At 46.2% G+C, this 18,079-nt stretch overlaps 1 protein-coding gene across 5 annotated transcripts in view; it reads left to right on the top strand.

The window, feature by feature from the left end:
- The window catches only part of LOC119163436 (adenosylhomocysteinase-like 1), a 281,699-nt gene that overhangs the window by 201,969 nt on the left and 61,651 nt on the right, over nt 1–18,079 (top strand). The window lies entirely within an intron of this gene.

Genomic DNA, 18,079 nt, shown 5'->3' with positions numbered 1-18,079 from the left:
ACGCACGGTCGTCAATCAAAGACGCCGTTAACCTCGGCTCGCCAGCAGGTCGTGCCTGCCTGTCCGACCATAATAAAGCCGCTTGCTACACATGTGCGCGGCACGCGTCTTCGATGTTTCATATACGCTCGTCATTCTCCAGTAAGGCTTGTTAGATTCAGGTTCGCCCTCGTCTCTGTCGCCGCCTCTTAGAATATTATTTAACGCTTTGCAGTTGAAGAGGTACGGCGTAAAAGCGGTTTAAATTAAGCAACTACAAGAAACCCTGCTGTGGTGGGTGGAATTTTTTTTTTTTGCTTGCTAGAGTAAAAGAAGCAAAACTCTTCCGTGCAGGCCTGGCGTTTTTTTTTTTTCCCACTTTTTTTTTTAGTATAATGTTGCGCGTCGGAAGGGAAGGAAGGTCGCTGCTGATGGCATCCCACCGCTGCCACCAGTTGTTGCGCGTCGCGGCGACCGCCGTCTGCGGGTAGCGGGGCCGATCGCCGTCGCTCCGTCGAGCCAAGGACTAGGGGAGAGCTTTGAGCAAACTTAACGGATTTATTTAAATCTTTACAGTGAGTTGTCGAGATGACAGAAGAGAAGAGAAGAACGTTGGGCGAGGCACTCCACGCCCTTTTTGTTGACCCCCGTTCCCTAGGTCCCTAGATTGGGGATCACTATATAAAACAATGCGGACCAATGGTGAAGTGGCAGTTCTTCTCAATGAAGTACCGCCCATCATGTCTGTTCATAGAGGCACAACACAGGCTTGCACATACACACACACTCTTGCCACTAGTCGCAGCGCTGCCGTAGAACAGGGAGGGGGAAAGCGGAAGACGCACGGGCGCCTCGACCCCTTTGGTGCCGGCCTCGGGCTGCGTTCCCACGAGGAGATCTTAGCGCGCCCTTTCGAGAGGTGCCAGGTTCGTGGAATCCTCTGGGGAGAGCCCTTTGACCAGCGCCGTCGTCGTCTGCCGGTTAACGCGCTAACGATGCGTGGCCCAGGCGGGAGATAGTGCGGCGGCTCCAAAATCCTCTTTGGCAACATTCCACACAGTTGGCGCCGCTGTCTCTGTTGCTTCCTCCGTCCAGCCGTGGCAAGACTGTCCTTTTGGCACTAATCCGGCGTGGGGAATGACCCGCTGGGTCAAGGCATAGCTTGATCGCTACAATAAGTAGTGGATGCAGAGTAACCGCGTTCAGGCTCGTTCGGCGAAGCGTGATGATGTTTTTTTTTATTTCTTTTTTACTCCTTTGAACATTATGCATGGTGTATATGGGCTCATATGGGATCATTGGATATACGGTGTATATGTCATGCGATACTCTTCGATAAGTTTGTAATATTTAAACGCTAATCATACTTCTGTACTACTTTTTTATCTTTAAACCGAGATAATGCCGCGCGTATCGCGTTACAGAAGTATAAAAAAGTTACACAAGGCGAGCTCAGACTAACGAGCTAATTTATTGAAGACACAAGAATTGCCAGTGTTAACAACGCACATGTGCGCGAGCGCCGTTATTGTATCGCAGTTTCAACTCAGTTGAATTGTCGCACCAAGTAAACCCCCCCCCCCGCCCCATTTCCAGTAGTTTTTAGGTTACTCCTGATCGTTCTGTTCCAGTGCTCGTTTTATACGTACTTTGTTTGCGTACTATCAAGCAGAAGGTGGGATTTTTTATGTAATATGCTAATTCGAGAAAACGCGAGTTAATATGGCGGAGAGGAGAAAACGAAGAATACCGGTATAAGTCAATGACACAAAAAAAAAAAAAACAAGGATAGCTCACGTATAGGAGGTTTGCTTTCAAGCTTGTTTGCATAATGCGCTTGGCTTCCAAGCAAGCTTTTCTTTCTCTCTTTTGATTTCTGGAGCTTGGCTTAAGGCGCAGTTGTACAATGTCGTCTATGAGTACGCACGCATATTTGCTTCGTAATTCATATGCGGCGCCTCTGTGAACAAAGGCTTCCGCAGAAGTAAACATCGGATGTATAAAGACGCGTACGGTCGCGTTTAACGCTATTTGTATGCCACTTCAGTACTCGGCACCAGAACGGCGTGCAGCGAATGAAACACGGCCCACCAAGTCTAAAGGCGAATTCTTACGGCGCATGTTTGACCAGTTCAAGGAAAAAAAAAAAGAAGGAAAGCCCCTGTCGTATTTTTTCTCAGCCTTAGCTCTGGCTATGACGAGTTAATTAAAGAGAAAAACGAATTTTATCGCATTTGTCAATTACTCTTCCGCCAGCTGAGATGGTCACGTTCAGTTGCCCCGCGAATACGCCTGGTAAGCTAGAAAGTGCTAAAAAAAAAAATTGTGGCGATGCCATTTTGAATTTGTCGCGCTAATTTCCATGATGTCATAGACTTTCACACCGTCTACTCGCACCTTCGCAGTGCCTAATCAGCAAAATTTATGTGCATTGTTCTGTGAGAGAGGTGCACGTGGGCAGAGGCTTAAGCATACCGTGGTTCAAAATATTTCGTTGAACCGGTGTCACCAAAATACGAAAAGACGCTTTAAAATTCTACGTCACGTTGAGGGATTTCGACGCGAAAATATATAATGAAAAGTTCGCCTATTTTCTCTCAATAATAATGTTATGATGGCGAAATAAATGACATTAGCGCTTTCAGAGTATTACTCGTCGGTATAAACTGATTTATTCTCACTTAAGCGTCTCTTTAAGGTAACTTCACATACGGAAGCACTTCTGTCTTTATCAGTTCTTGTTAGATATCTTTTTTGTTTGTTTTGTTTATTTTCATCTTTCACACACGCACGCACGCGTGCGCGCTCGTAATGTGTGCATATAAAAAGGTTCAGTAAATTTTGAAACTACTCGATTCTTGGCCAATCCCCCACAGTGGGTATGCGCCACTAACAACAACAACAACAACAACGACGACGACGACGACGACGACGACGACGACGACGATAAAGAGGCTCGCGGAGCTTCCAAGGCATCGGGTGCGCGATCCCCAGACGGCATCTAGTGTGTAAATGTCCGCCGCTCAGGCATTGAAGTGACACTGTCTAAGCATCCGAAACGGCTTCGGTCGTTGATACTGCGTAAAGCCTTCGTGCAGGTGTTGACAGTGTAAACATCGTAACGAGCGTTGGAAGGCGCAGTGGTAAAAAAAAAAAAAAGACGAGACAGAAACGAAGAGAACATGTTCCTCGGAACTCATCGACTGCTCTGTAGACTTAGGCATTGGTGTCGGTCTGTGACCCGTTATTTTGTGTTGCAACAAGTACTCGTATTCTGGCACCTGGCGCTGATGGTTGTCGTGTCGTTTTCGGCCGTTTGTTCGCCCTTTTATTTTTGCACTCAAAACACTTAGTACATTTAGCAACGTACGCGATTATACAAAATGGCGTTCGTGTCTGCCTCTAGCTTGCCTTCCAAACGCGGACTGAAATCTGACGCGCGCTCGGCGTGTTATAATATATATATATATATATATATATATATATATATATATATATATATATATATATATATATATATAGGCGTTTGTGTCTGCTTCCGGCTTGGTTTCAAATCGCGCACTCAGTTTCTCGGGCCCAAGTATGATCTGTGCGGTTTTTATCAGTTTGTTTATTTATATTCGTTGCAATCACAACTCACTTGACAACACTGTCTTCTACATTCGTTGCTCTGTTAAAAATGAGTATGCCTCTTTTGCTTTATGTCGTCAGACGTTGCGAAGTCGCGCTCTTCGCTTTCTCGATATACTTGTATTCAGTCGCCGTCTATGCTAACCTCACATAACGCCCCCCCCCCCTTCGCCCCCCCTCCTTTTTTTTAAGGCTTTTCTTAGACTACGGATGCATTTGAAGGAACTTCCCTTTTAGTTCGCATCGGGCTCAGTCTGTTTCGATCCCTTCTCGGCCACTTACATAAAGGCCTTCGTCTTCAGCAAGCCTGCTTCTTTTTTTCGCTGCTCTTTTTTCACGTCACGAATGCGTTCAAAGAGACTGTGCTTTCGGACCATTTTCAAACGGACAGGCATTGTGTCTCTCCTCGTGGGACTTTTACGCTATCACTCTCTCCTTTGTGATGATTTTTACGTTTGCAAAGCTAACAATAATAACTGTGTTCGCGTTGCTTGCCCTTCCATTTTTCTTCGTCTGTTTACCGCCTGCGCAAAATCGCGTGGCTCTTCGGAGGTTCTACTGCATCTTGTCGTACGTGACTTTCGCCTCGTTTTCCGTTATTTGTCTCGTTAAATCTGTGCAGCGGGGCGTGAACTGGAAACAGCGCCAGCCAATCGGAGTAACGAGCCGTACGATGTATTCCGCCTTGCAGTACGCGTTTTCAGAGCCGTCGTCTGTTCTCACTATGGCGAGCAGAAAACACTGATCGACTATCAAATGAACGCGAACAGCAGCTGGTGCGAAAATTTATGGTCATTCAGAGCTGCCCAGGAACTTTCATGATCGCAACGCTACCCGCGATTTCGTTTGGCACTTTTCCTTATCCAAGATGAAAAAACAAACACAACTCGGTAGAAAGTGAAAATAACTTTTTGAAGGGCTAGTTGAGGAATAATAACGAGAATTACTTAGCGCAAAAATAAACTGAATAATTTTCGTTAGTAAAAGTAAGGCGTTCTCTAGAGATTGTGCGTCCAATAATATGTGGATAAATTGAGATTAAAATTTTTTAGCATCCACTTAACATATTTGTCAGGAATTCGTTCTCATTTAGCGTTCGAGATGAACTACTTGGGATATCCCACGCACGTAGCGCAATAGCTTAATTCGATATAGTAACGTCGAGCGTTTCGTTAATGCTAGTTATTGATATAAATTGTATGCGTAGGCGTGTGTAACAACCTTGCTTCTTCGCTTCTAAAGCCGCTGTGTCGGTGTGGTAGCGAAACCTTCCAGTACGGCGCACAGCTTTCCAAAGACGCGCAGCATTGCAGATGGCACTGGTGCCGGGAGTTCCTCCGCGGCGTCAGGGCGCGCTGCGGTCGCCAAATCGCTTCCCCTTTCTCCGTGTTCTTGAGCCCTTCTTTTGAGAGGTCAGTCCGAGAGGCCCCCGAAGGGCCATCAGGCAGTGGTCATTAGATGCTCCCTCGGCTGCTATTATGGCGCCGCTGTCCTGTGGTTTTGCCTCCATTGAAACGGCTCCTGCTTTCCATAACCCTTTTTAGCCGCTTTCAGTGGCAACCCACTCCCTTTCTTTCCTACTTTGAGATGGAGCAAGGAAAGAGAGAGATAGCAAGGAAAGGCAGGGAGGTTAACCAAGCTTGGCTCGGTTGTCTACCCTACACTTGGGGTGGGGGAAAGGGAGAATAATGGAAAGGAAAGAGAGAGAGAGAAAAGAAGAGGAGTAAGAAAGAGAAGGATGAACAGTCAGCTCGAGGCTACACAGTATGGTGTCACACTGTTCTTTCACAAGCGGTCGTGAAGTCTGGTGGTCCTTAAAAAGTACAAGATGGCTTTCGTGGCTTTGCGCGTATGGGAAGACGTCGGCCAAGGTCCCAGGATCTTCTCTTCTGTAAGCGGCCGTGAATCCAGCTGACAGAGCTTGGCTTCCATAATACGTCGTTCGGTCTGGTATGCTGGGCAAAGGATTAGGGAGGAAAGGTTCCTGAAGAACCAACCAAGCTTGGAGGAAGCTTCATTTTCGAGAGCTGATCGCGATAGCGTCGCTGCGCATTGTTGCCTGCCTGTCTCCGGTTCTCGGTGGATACCGTGCCCTATAGGAAACAGACATCTGTGCGCGTAACACTGGACGTTTCAAAGTATCATTGAATGCCTACTGCAATTACGCTTGTTCATATCCTCTACCTCATAATTCCATCTTTTGCGAATTAGAAAAGGGTGCATCCGTAGTGTACGCAGTTGCTCACTTGGTTGACGATATTACTCATAATGGTGATTAAACATGTCTGAACGCTTTGGGATGCGTGGGTCTTTAAAACGCCAATTCCCTGCGCAGTTGACACGCTTTGATGCCTGGAGCAATTGTACGCTTCTCCCACGCAGTATTACATGCTTTGAGGAGACTCTTCCTGCCACATGACAAATATAGCGTTTTTTGTCCAAAGTAGTTTCATGCACCGACATGGCTCAGTAATCACCTGCTAGGGACGCAGGGGGCCTGGGTTCTATTTACACTCAAACCAAAGAGTTTTTTTTTGTAATTTTATCTGCATCTTTCTCAATTTTTCGGTCATTGACAACGCTGATTTTTCGCTCAGAACTAGCTACGCCGATTCCGACACCGGAATTTCTGTGAAATCAGCTCTATGTGATGTTATCGCGTTTAAGCTACTAACTTCTTTTATAACGACATATTGAGCGCTAAGAGACAGGGACAGGAGAGAGTGGACACCACAATGTCCACTCTCTCCTGTCCCTGTCTCTTAGCGCTCAATATGTCGTCAAGCTCCCTTTACCAACACGCCCAAAAAATGGCACTTCTTTTATAAGTTCGTGCATGATAGCCGAACAGATATAAGGAAAATTGCAACCAGTCTTTTACATTCGGGTCTTCAAAATACCTATATATAAAATATCATAGGTGTAAGAGTGCGAGTCGATGTCGGAGAACACAGAGTGGTCGAGATTTTCGTTGCCCTCCGCTACGTCGTGTTTTATAATCTTATCGTGATTTTAGAGCTAATCGTATCAATAAGATTTTATCCGGGGACAAATATCAAGTCCAAGCAAGGAGAGGAAAAAAAAATTGTGGATTCGTTAAGTAATTCTGCCAGCTGCAGTGCGACCTGCCGTGGTGGTCCAGTGGTTATGATGCTTTGACTTCTGACCCGCAGGTCGCGGGATCGAATCCCAAGCTACGCGGACCGCATTTCCGGTAGGGGCGAAAATGCTTGAGACCTGCGCGCTTGAGCCTTCCAGGTGCACGTTAAAGAACCCTGGGGGGGGGGGGGGGGGGGGATTTCCAGAGCCCTCCATTACGACGTCTTTCGTAATCATGCATTGAATTTGGGGCGTAAAACAACCAACAGTTATCATCATTAGTGTTCTATACATCCATTGAACGCATTTCCTAAAAACAGTATTCTATATCAGACTCTAATTTCATTTTCTTTTTATCTTAATGCAGCACAAGCGGTCTTGGTTTTTTTTTCTTCGATTATCACTTCCAATTGTTTCGAGCTGGAAAGCTGACTGTGTGCACTTTTATTGCGACCCTTCGGCTTCTGGAGGCAAGTGTTGAAAAAAAAAAAAAAAAGAAAAGCCTCCCAAGAACGCCTGGCTCGCCAGACACGTCGTTTTCTCGCCGTTTCTCGTTTTTTGCAGACGTGCCACGAGATACCGCGAAGGCGAAAATATCGGTTCATGGCGTTTCATCTCCACTTCTCAGATATCTGCGCTTGCGCTCAAGGCATTTGGACACTGTGTAGTGCTGTTGTGTTCGTTTTTTTTTTTCTTCGTATAACTTCATATCGTATATGAAGGCTCACAGCCGCGCGAACAGAACCAAAACAGATGGAGAAAGGAAGGGGGCGGGGAAGATACACAGAAGGAAAGAGAAAGGTATGAAAGCTGTAGCTGTATCGCTCGTCTGTTTTCTACGGCCGGGCAAGTGGACCATCGCACAATATCATAATAGGTGTAGTATACGTGCGGAGAAGTTTAGGCGCACGCCCTCTTTTTTGACAGTGACGACGCTAAAACAAGGTGCTCCGGTTTGTTTTGGGTAGTGTGGACTTGTGCGTGGTTTCATCTTTTTTTTAAAGCTACACGAAGCAGTGACCTATGGCGTTTACGTTGAATTACGACGCAGTGTTCCAACATAGTGAGGTACCGTGTTCGTCGTATGGTTTTTTTATTGTGGGGACTTGTCTTGAGTTTTTGCTGTTATAACTGCAACGTTATGTTTATGAGACCTTATTTCAATGTCTGCCAGAGAGGATCAGCAGTTACAGTGCGCGGCTGCTGACCTAAAGGTTGCGGGTTTGATTCCGGCGGTGGCATTTCGGCAGAGGCGAAATGTCCCGTGTAGTGTGCGATGTCAGTGCGCGTTAAGGAAAAAACACCAGAGGCGAAATTTTTGGGGCCTTCCTCTACGGTGTCTTTCATAATAATGTCGTGGTTTAGGCACTATCATCTGACGAGCTTGGGCCAATCCAATTAGAGCAGTGGTTTACACAAGCCTGACCAACCGGAGTGTAGCAAATTCCTGTTTGTTTTAAGTGCTTTTGAACGTGATGCATAGGGTTGGAAACATAGCTCAAAATAGATGGGGTCTCATGATACACATGTGCAGACACTGGAACGCAACACTTGTGCTAGTTGGAGAACGAGAAAAAAAAAATTAAACTCATTCGCGAAGGTAGTAACCCCAAGAGCTCTCTCGATAGACGAAGCCGCAAAAATGCACGAGCTTTCAAGACGGCAGCCGAAGGCACCCGCGATAGAATAAGTCTAGAAAAAAAAAGGGGGGGGGAGTGGTGGGGGGATATTCTTCGCAAGGTTTCCGAAAACTCGAGACGAGCTCGGCTCTCAAAGGCGAAGACGAGCGCGTACGCTTTGGTTCGCCCGCAATATGACGACGGATGTTCGCGCACTCATCGTGGCTTCTGTCGCAGTCTTTTATTGGGATTCCGACCTTTCGAAACTAAGGGTAGAAAGAAAAATAAAGAAGAAAAATGTTAGGAAGGAAGGAGATAAGGAGAGAGAGAGAGAGAGATAAAGGAGATAAGGAGAGAGAGATAAAGGAGATAAGGAGAGAGAGAGAAATAAAGGAGATAAGGAGAGAGAGAAATAAAGGAGATAAGGAGAGAGATAAAGGAGATGAGGAGAGAGAGCGAGATAAAGGAGATAAGGAGAGGGTAGATAAGGAGAGATAAAGGAGATAAGGAGAGAGATAAAGGAGATAAAGAGAGAGAGCGAGATAAAGGAGATAAGGAGATAAAGGAGATAAGGAGAGAGGGGAGATAAGGAGAGAGATAGAGGAGATGAGGAGAGAGAGATAGAGGAGATAAGGAGAGAGAGAGATAAAGGAGATAAGGAGAGAAGGAAGGAAAGAAAGAAAAATGGCGTTAGCAAGCGTTTGCTACAGTGATCGCGTGCGTCCGAATTCGATGCGCAGCTATAGCCGCTATTGGAAAACCGCGTCCGTATGTTTGCCGCTGGATTCCGTGAGAGGCTTGTTTTCCTCTCCGCATGCAGCGTCCGCGCCCTCAATGCGACGCTTGCTTGTGCTGAGTCGACGGCGCGTGGCTTTGCAGATAAGGCGAAGTGTATAAGACGAATGAATCCGTTTTTTCGCAGAGTTGCATCGCACGCTTGCGCGGACGTGCAGTCACCACGCGCTGCAGCGTCCTGTGTTTTTGTTTCTTTTTTTTTTCTTAAGTAATCTTTCGTTTTTGTATTTCCAACCGTGCGAGTTTCGTGGTGGCTGTTTGCGGATGCGCAAGTTCCTGTCGCATCGTGCTGTATGGCATGTCCTTATTCAAGTGCCCAAATATTTTTTTTTCTGATTTCTCTTTACTAGTTACTTATTCAGTGGAATCTCTTTTGTGACGGAATGCTGTGCGGTCATACCTTCGTTGCGTCTGATCTTTGTTAAAGCGTGCGCATTGATACCGCCCTCAAATCTTCATAAGCTCTACGTTCACTTCGTAGTATGCGCGAATTTGTTATATTTGTCGCAATGATGGCTGATAGTACTATATTAATTTGGCAATCGCATTACTGGTTCATCGGTTATTACGCTTGCCTCAGCACGTAAAAAAAACGGCTTTATATTTTAGTTAACGATGCCATATGCAGCGTATCAGAAAAAACAGTCCTCCTCCCACTCACCCAAAAAAAGTAAAAATAGGAAAGTCAGGTCAACGGATGGATGGATGGATGGATGGATGGATGGATGGATGGATGGATGGATGGATGGATGGATGGATGGGTGGATGGGTGGGTGGGTGGATGGGTGGATGGATGGATGGATGGGTGGATGGGTGGATGGGTGGGTGGGTGGATGGGTGGATGGGTGGGATTTTTATTTTAAAGGACATTTAACTTCCACTGCACAACCGTATGAGCAAACGTCGCCCAAACTGCAGGAGATGAGTGATACCTATCCGTAGCTTCGTCAGCCATCCTTTTCTTGAAGCCACGGTTAAGCCGAGGCTCGCTTATTGACGGCCGTACCACCAGTGGCGCGGCCCCAGACTGAATGGCACGTCACGTCTACGCGACGGGGCCCCCCACGGAGCCGAGCGATCGAGCAGTTGGCCCGTGTCCTAAGCCTCCCCCTACGTCGTCCTTTGTGTACCTTACACAAGAACCAGGATGAGATGAAGAGGCTTGACACGGATCGGGAAAGGAGGATACGAAAGGGAGGGAGAATCAAGCAGCGGCGCTCCCAGTGGGCACCTATTGACCCGTGCAGTGCCTGGAATGGTGCACAGCGTGCGCGCGCACACTAGGCGCAGAAGGGTTATGAAGTGGGCTAGCTGGTTCATATACGGCATTACGGAAGAACTGCGCAATGAGCGGGGCAGTGAGCACACAACAGAGGGCTGTCGATTTTTTTTTTTTTGAGAAAGCTGGGAATATATAACCAGGAGAACAATTAAAAAAGCACGTTTAATCAAGATGCTTGGCTAGCCGTAGCTACCAATGCCAGTGAAAACAAAATTTTACATAATGCACTGAAAGGCAGATTTTATAAAACGGCAATGAGAAGAAACAAAAAAGAACAACAGAACCAAACAGTAAACGCTTTCTTTTTATGTATTATATTCAATATCCTGTTTGCTACACTGTTTTACCATAACTAAGTGTAGAAGAGTTCTTCTCACTGTTCTTAAACCTCTTAGCGTTTGAGGTGGGCCAGCATGGAGGTAGGAAAAAAAAAAACACTGAAGAAGCCTGCCGTGGTGATCTTGAGGCCCTCACGTGAAGGGCATGCGCTACTATTGGTCGGCTTCTTTGGTAGCGTGTACATGTTGCGGTCGCTGTGCGGGTTTAATGCTACCAAGGGGGCGCACCGCGCACTTGTCGGAAGGGGCGATGTCGAAGGAGGCTGGCTTGTCGAGGCTAGCGGAAACACGCGATTTTGTCACGTAGTTTTTGATTATTATTATTATTATTTCAAGTGTAACATACACCACCTTCTTTTATATGGTGTCTTTTTGGTGGTGGTTGTGTAAAAGAGTGCCTAGAACGAGTTAATGCACATGCGACCTTGATAAGGTGCCTTTAGGTAGCTTATGAAGAAAAACTACTAGGATATGCTATATACTGTAACATTTACAGTAAAGGTAACATATACGGGAACTCTTAAGAGTACCGATGACGTAAATGTGATGGGTTGGGTGGCGACAACATGGCGGCGCTAAGCGCTGCTAGTCTAACACCGAACTACAACTTCAGAAGCCAGAGTTGCTCTACGTTGCTGCTGGTGTATATTTCTTGGTAGGCATGTAATCGTTATTTTGAAGAGCACCGTGTCTATGAGGCGTTTTGTGTAAATCGGAGCATTGGAACCCGTCGCAACCAAAGTCCGGCAACGTGGTATTGCCAAAGAGTTTACACCTTGCTTATATTGCACAAATACACTTGCACCATTCCAGAATACCAGCTGGACTTGATGATACACGGCTCAACGTTCTAAGTTATTCGTACGTCCCACCGTATCCCTCAAAACTCCGCGGGTGTGGTGAAACACCAATATATATGGCGTGGGTGTTTCCATTAATACCGTTTCCCCGAATTTTTCGTGATTTTTTATTTGAATTAGAATTATGAAACTTTACACCCATTTAATGCCTTATACTCCCGGTGGAACTGCGAATGTTTGTTCTGTTGTAAAGAGGCTGCAGCGCTGGTTATTCCTCTTCATTGCAGTTCAATTTTTATGGGACCGTGGTGTTAATCTTACATTCGCGATCCGCTGTGTACCTCGCAGTTGTAGGCTAATCAGTGCTGCACCGCACTGCTTAATGGCGTGAGTGTATGGGCGGCGATCGAAGGAAGCTAAAAAAGAGAAATAGGAGGTGAGGGTCGGTGATGAATAGTTGTGCGTGGAATTCCCTCTCGGAAGCAGCGGGCCGCGCCATGGGCTCGACACATCCTCTTGTCTTCGGAGGAGGAAGGATGAAGCGTCGTAGACTAAACATAATATCCCCTCTATCTCAGCTTTCATTCTTCCTCAGAGTATAAGCCTACCTCTCCCTCACTCTCGTGCCATGGTCCTCGCGGACCTGCTCTTGTAGTAAACCCCTTCCACGCCCCGTCGGAGTAAACTGTTCTCGAGTCGTGCCTCAGGGCAGCTTTCGTATCGTTATGCTCCGCTAATACAGATAAGTTTTTCGGAAGACTTCTTAGCGTTTACTTTTTGCGGGTGCCGGAGACATCGATGGCAGTAGTGCAGTTGGTAGCGACATCTTGTGGCGTTATGGCGAACCTCTGAGAAAAAAAAAAGGTTCATTCGCGTCAGGGTCTTCGTCAAAAGGAAATAATGAATGTAATGTGTTAATGTTTACTAATTGGTAATGCTTTATTCCGGAATTGTAGTAAACCCTGTAAGTCGCTACAACAGAACCATTATGTTTCAGGTTGGGTTCAACCAATCAAATCCAACAGCAAACTAGGCCCATGAAAGCATACAGGTGACATAAATTGTTCTTAACTGCAGTGTAGCAATTGTGATGTAAATAAAATCAACCGATGTGGACTAAATGAACATCCTTTCCGTCAGTGAAATCCGGGCCCACAATTCAATTCAATTCAATTAAATGTTTATCTTTCAAAGAAAGAAAGAAAGAAGCAGTCACCGAAAACTACTGTAATGAGGAGCTTGAATTTGCTTTCAACCTTTGAACTCGCTATCAGAGCAGCCTATCACGTATACTTCCGGTAAATAATGTTGACGCCAAGCATATGTGTAAACTAAAATTGTTACGCTACATCCATCCTGCCGTAGCTAAGGCAGGAATGCCTACAATAGTCAAATCCGCCTATTAGAATGTGGCACGTCGAGAAGTGTAGCCGTAACTGTAGAGAATTTTACTTGAATACCTGTAGGGCCTGCAGTGAATTTTTAAAAAGCCCCTAAACCTTTAGTGCACATGCTGCAAGCGCTATCTCCTCCTCGCCACTTGCTGCTTCATAAGACGCGCGGAATTTGAGCACTAAGCGTCGAGCCAGTCTGAATGGCGCACTTTTTCGATAACATCATGTTATCTCTGCTCGCGCAATCGCAAAAAAAAAAAAAAACGAAGCGAAATGTGTTCATCGTGCATGATAGACATATAGAACGGGAATGCGTCTGTACGGTGAAGCAGGGTAAGAGAGAATTCACAACAGGCGTATCTCGTATATTGGTTAATCGAGAGCTGGATCCTGACGTCACGTGAACAAACTGCTGGCGTCACGACTCGTGCCGCAAAGAGGGGAAACGCCGAAAGGGGGTAACGCTCTAGTCACTTTCCTTTGTTTGTTTTTTCAGACGTTGCTTTGGGCCCCTATAGTTCTCACAGTCCGCTACTAAGTAAGGTGAGACGATGGAACGTGGAAAAGAACGAACACGGGAAAACCGGAAAAGGCGTAGATTTATCTAAGTATGCGTTTACTCTAAGCAATATATATATATATATATATATATATATATATATATATATATATATATATATATATATATATAATGTGTTTGTGTACATTCCTTATGGACTGATTTGCCTTTCCTTGCCCCTCCCTGAGCTCCATAGCTAAAGCACAATACGCCTTCCCTTTCTTCTGTTTCCTTGCAGTGAAATGAAACGCAACAGTGAAGAAAGGCGGAGAACATCATGACGTAGAATATGAAAACTCTGTCTACGGTTGTCGCAAACAAATAGGAAAAAAAGATTTTTGTTGACGTGACGTTTCGATCGGAGGTTGATCTTAAGCAAGACCTTTGATGCCTTGATGAAAATCGGTCTCCGATCGAAACGTCGACAGGTAAACAGTTGCTTACTAGAAATATTGAGCCCTGCTGTTATGGACACTGAGTAGCCGGTAATAGTACTCTGCATGTTATAATGCAATACCGGTCACGTTTCTCGAAATTCAATAACACCCTTTCTTTTTCGAAAAGTGGTAATAATCTAAAGTGCAGTGAGCAATGCTAAGGGTTGATGTAGGAAGCTAGCTGGTAGGGCGAAGCAGGAACCGTAATCCGTGAAATTCTCTAAAATATATGATAGTTACCGAGAAAAAAAAAAGGAAGACGGAAATGTGGCGCATGAAATCACATGAGATCCGAATGTTGATATGAAAGCAAGTCGTAGAACCACTGCTGGAGATCTAAATAAAGAAAATGTGAATGATACTGATGAAAAAGAAAAATAAGTCATTCCCTAGGGTTATACCAGATATAGTAGCTTGAAATGCAGATATACATATAAGCGACGTCAATCGATGGCTTTTGCTTGTCTCGTACAGTTTCCCATTTTTGCCGGACGGTCGGTGGAGCGACTCAATGTTGCGACGGCTCGGGTCGATTTGATTTACGATGCGAGTCTGAGCCCCCCGTTCCCAACCTCTTCTCTGGCTGTCCCTCCGATGCGGTGTACAGGCTGTCCACAGCGCGACAAAGAAGACAGTTCCTTTTCGATGGCGTTTCTTTTAACCCGAGTGCTGCTGTACTGTTTGTCTTGGGTGCAGCCGCGCGATCGGTCGGTTCGGACTGTCGAATCTTTCATTTCTACCTTACCGAGAAGGGAGAGGGGCATTTAAGGGGGGGGGGGTATTTTTTATGAAGAAATCCCATGTTAATTCAACGTCGTGCCAAGTATATGTAATAATTTAAGTCCTATGTGAAGCACGATTTTAATGGTCTTGTGTGTTTGCTGTCGACTCAAGGAAAAAAAATGTATCCTGGTTTTCTTGCGTTGAGACAAAGGTCGAATTGGATATCGACTGTTCCCGTACAGGAGAAAATGTGAAAATATGTGATCCGTGTTATGGCAATGCAACTCCATCTAGGTTGGTTTTCCGCTTGTATGTATATGTATGGTCAAGTCGCCAATCTTTACACATTGAAACTGTCTCCCTTCCCCTATGTTATTCCTGCATTTGTTTGCCAGGTTGTGTAGCGTAAAACGTGAAACGCAGGGTGAACGCGCGCTGCGTCTTCGGAAGGAACGCAACGTCCGTGGCTTTGCTCTGAGCTGTCTAAAGTAAGGGAAGGGACTCGCGTACTTTTTTGTGACATCTGTAAGTTCCTCATATGAAAGCGTAGTGGCTAGAAAGGTTGTGCAGGGTTACGGGGACTTCGAGGGGGGAGGAGGACACATCGTAGCTACACACCCCTCTAATCAATATAAGGGACATACCATGCGCCACTCTTCTTACGTGACATGCCCCCCCCCCCCCGTATCTCCCCCCCGTATCTCCCCCCCCCCGCTCTCTCCCTTTTCCCGTGCGCACGCCCGTGATAGTCCAATATAACGTTTGATATGCGTTCCTTCATGCTTTCGCTAAAGTCTGTAGGCTGCATACGCGATTCCTATAATTAATCCTCACGACATTTCATTTTAGTTTGCTCTTAATTCAATCACTTTCGTATCACTCTTAATTCACATTGACGTGCCTTAATTGACATTGGCTCTCCCGGGTGACGTCATCAGCTGTTTGGCATACTACACGTGTTTTCAAGCCTACAGTTCTCTCTTCGTTTGACGATGCATGGAAGGTGTTGGCCTTAGTTGCGAGCATCACCGTATGCTATTTGTCACGTGTCTTACTTCTGTTCCTCTTTAATACTAGCTACGATGGTGTGGAACGGCTACAGTTTGCTTCTGATCGTTTTATTTTGTCATGAAACGGATCGCGACAGCTTCATACCTCATTATAGGCGCGTTCAACGCGGTTCTGCGAATTCCGCCCGAGGCCCCGCAGTGACGCATTTGCGTTTCGGGATCAGGCGCGCGCACATGCCGCCGCACTCTCGGCCGCAACTTGGCCCTATCAGTGGCAAGTGGGGTCAAACAGCACTTGAACCGGCTCGCGCCGGCATTTGAACCAATTCGCGCCCAGTCCCGAAGAGATTTCTCTCAGTTCGTTTCAACTTTGACTGCGATAGTTTCCACGCTGGCCTTCGGATCGCGCATTTCCGAGCGCCAACGCTCTGTGGCGAAAGCGCTTGCTAAATCAAGCAGTGATGCAAACACCGACGCCCCCCCCCCCTCCCCCTTACCTTTCTTTTCTTTTTTGGGCTAAGTAAGCTTGCCTTAGCGGTCGGCGCTGATATAGCCACTCGGCCTGCCTTCAGTGAAACTGGTTATCCCGCAACCCCACGCGCTGTGCTTCGGTGTGTCACGTGATCGTGCACTAGGCACGATGCCGAGAAAGAGCAGAGGCGGTGGTGATGGAGTGGCAGGCTATTTATAACGACTCTTCATAGGCGTTGAATATATTCATTCATAGGCGTACGCAGTGTTATCCATTATATGTTTGGTTTTGGAGGTGGTGGGGCGGTTGAAATTAGGCCGTACCTTCATCCCGGCACTGGAACGTTTCTGACGACCTAGGAAACAAACGGATATGTAAAATAATATACTGATGACGTACTGATGGGTTATTTGTTAAGCCGTAACAATAATGAAGCGGCTCGCATGACTCTACTGAACCACAACCTGTGCGTGTGTGCGTGTGTGTGTGTGTGTGTGTGTGTGTGTGTTGCGTCTATTATAGAATCATTGCCTCCTCTTGGTTCTTTTTTTCTTGTTTTCGTTTTGGTTGGATGTGCTAACTCAATCACGCGGACACACGAACACACGTTAAGGTGTCGTCATGTCGCAGCCATTTTGTACGTTTTGGGAAGCTTCTCTTTCGTCACCGCACGGTATCCCGTACCATATTTACGATCATGTTTTTTTTTTTCTTTCTCTATCTCTTCGTTGTCTTCGTGCGGAGCGAACGGAGTTAACCGAAGTCCGCCCAACCCGTGCCAAGTCCCGACGGAGCCTTTATCATTATGGTGCCAAAGTGCTGACGGGGAGTCCGCTGTTACCTCGTTTCGGTGCCCCCTCTTCCCCTCTCCTTTTATTTTTATTGCTGTCTTTTTCACCTATTTTTCCTCAGTGTTGAAATGATCTGGAATCTATCTCTTACGACCTGGGCTGTACCAGAAACATAGTTCACAAAAACGGGCTTCTTGCTACGAGATTGAGTGTGCCTTTAAGTGGGAAATCTGCGGGCTTGTGTTTGAAATTTTACTTCAGGCGGTCATTCATTTCTGCGTAAGTGCGCTAGAGTACTGTGCGGCCTGATTTATTTAGGCACAAAAAAAGAGACAAAGGAAACAAATGTGTAAATCATGTTATTGGGCTTGGCTGCATGCTTCGTCAACTTTACGGCATCCACTATGTTTCTATATATCATGTCATCGCCATCAGCATTTCTCAGGGTAGTACGGTTCTTCCTTCGTCCTAATTATTAATTCACACTGGGCGGGGAAGCAGTTTGCTTGTTTTCGTTTCTCTCTGCGTCATGTTTCCTGCCATTTCATTTGTTTGTCACAGAAACGAGTTGCCTAGAAGTTCGAAGTGATGTTTATTGCATCAGAAACGCTGATAAGTCGTCCTGAATCAAATTTCTATCCTTGGTGAAAATAAATTAGGTTCAGCCTCCACTCCCGCCCTCAAAAGTTTTGAATTCTGCATGTGTCCGTACACGCGCTCACGTATGCACACGCATCACCATAAGCACAGGTTGGTTATAAACACCCCCCCCCCCTCCTCCACCACCTTCTAAGAAAAATATTTCTGATGACCCCTTCCTCTTCATTAACTCAATGACTAATGAGGCGGTTTTAGTCGCGTCTTGCTAATAGAACACCTGAACCGATCGTCGATCTCGTATTCACCTATGTACACGTTAAAGAACACCAGGTGGTCGAAATTTCCGGAGCCCTCCTCCACTACGGCGTCTCTCATAATCATATGGTGGTTTTGGGACGTTAAACCCCACAAATCAATCAATTATTCACCTATGCAGCTGGTAAACTGTTTACACGCGTCCCGTACGCTCGCGTGTCATGGCGCCCTTTGGCCGACGCGCCGGGCTGTAAATGTCAGCGCGCGTTACGGGCCTCAGGTACGGAGAGCAAAAC

Source organism: Rhipicephalus microplus, chromosome 9 (assembly GCF_043290135.1).
Source record: "Rhipicephalus microplus isolate Deutch F79 chromosome 9, USDA_Rmic, whole genome shotgun sequence".
In the NCBI taxonomy this organism is placed as follows: Eukaryota; Metazoa; Arthropoda; class Arachnida; order Ixodida; family Ixodidae; genus Rhipicephalus; species Rhipicephalus microplus.
Note: the sequence above shows the minus strand (reverse complement) of the source record. Positions and strands in the feature narration are given on the sequence as shown.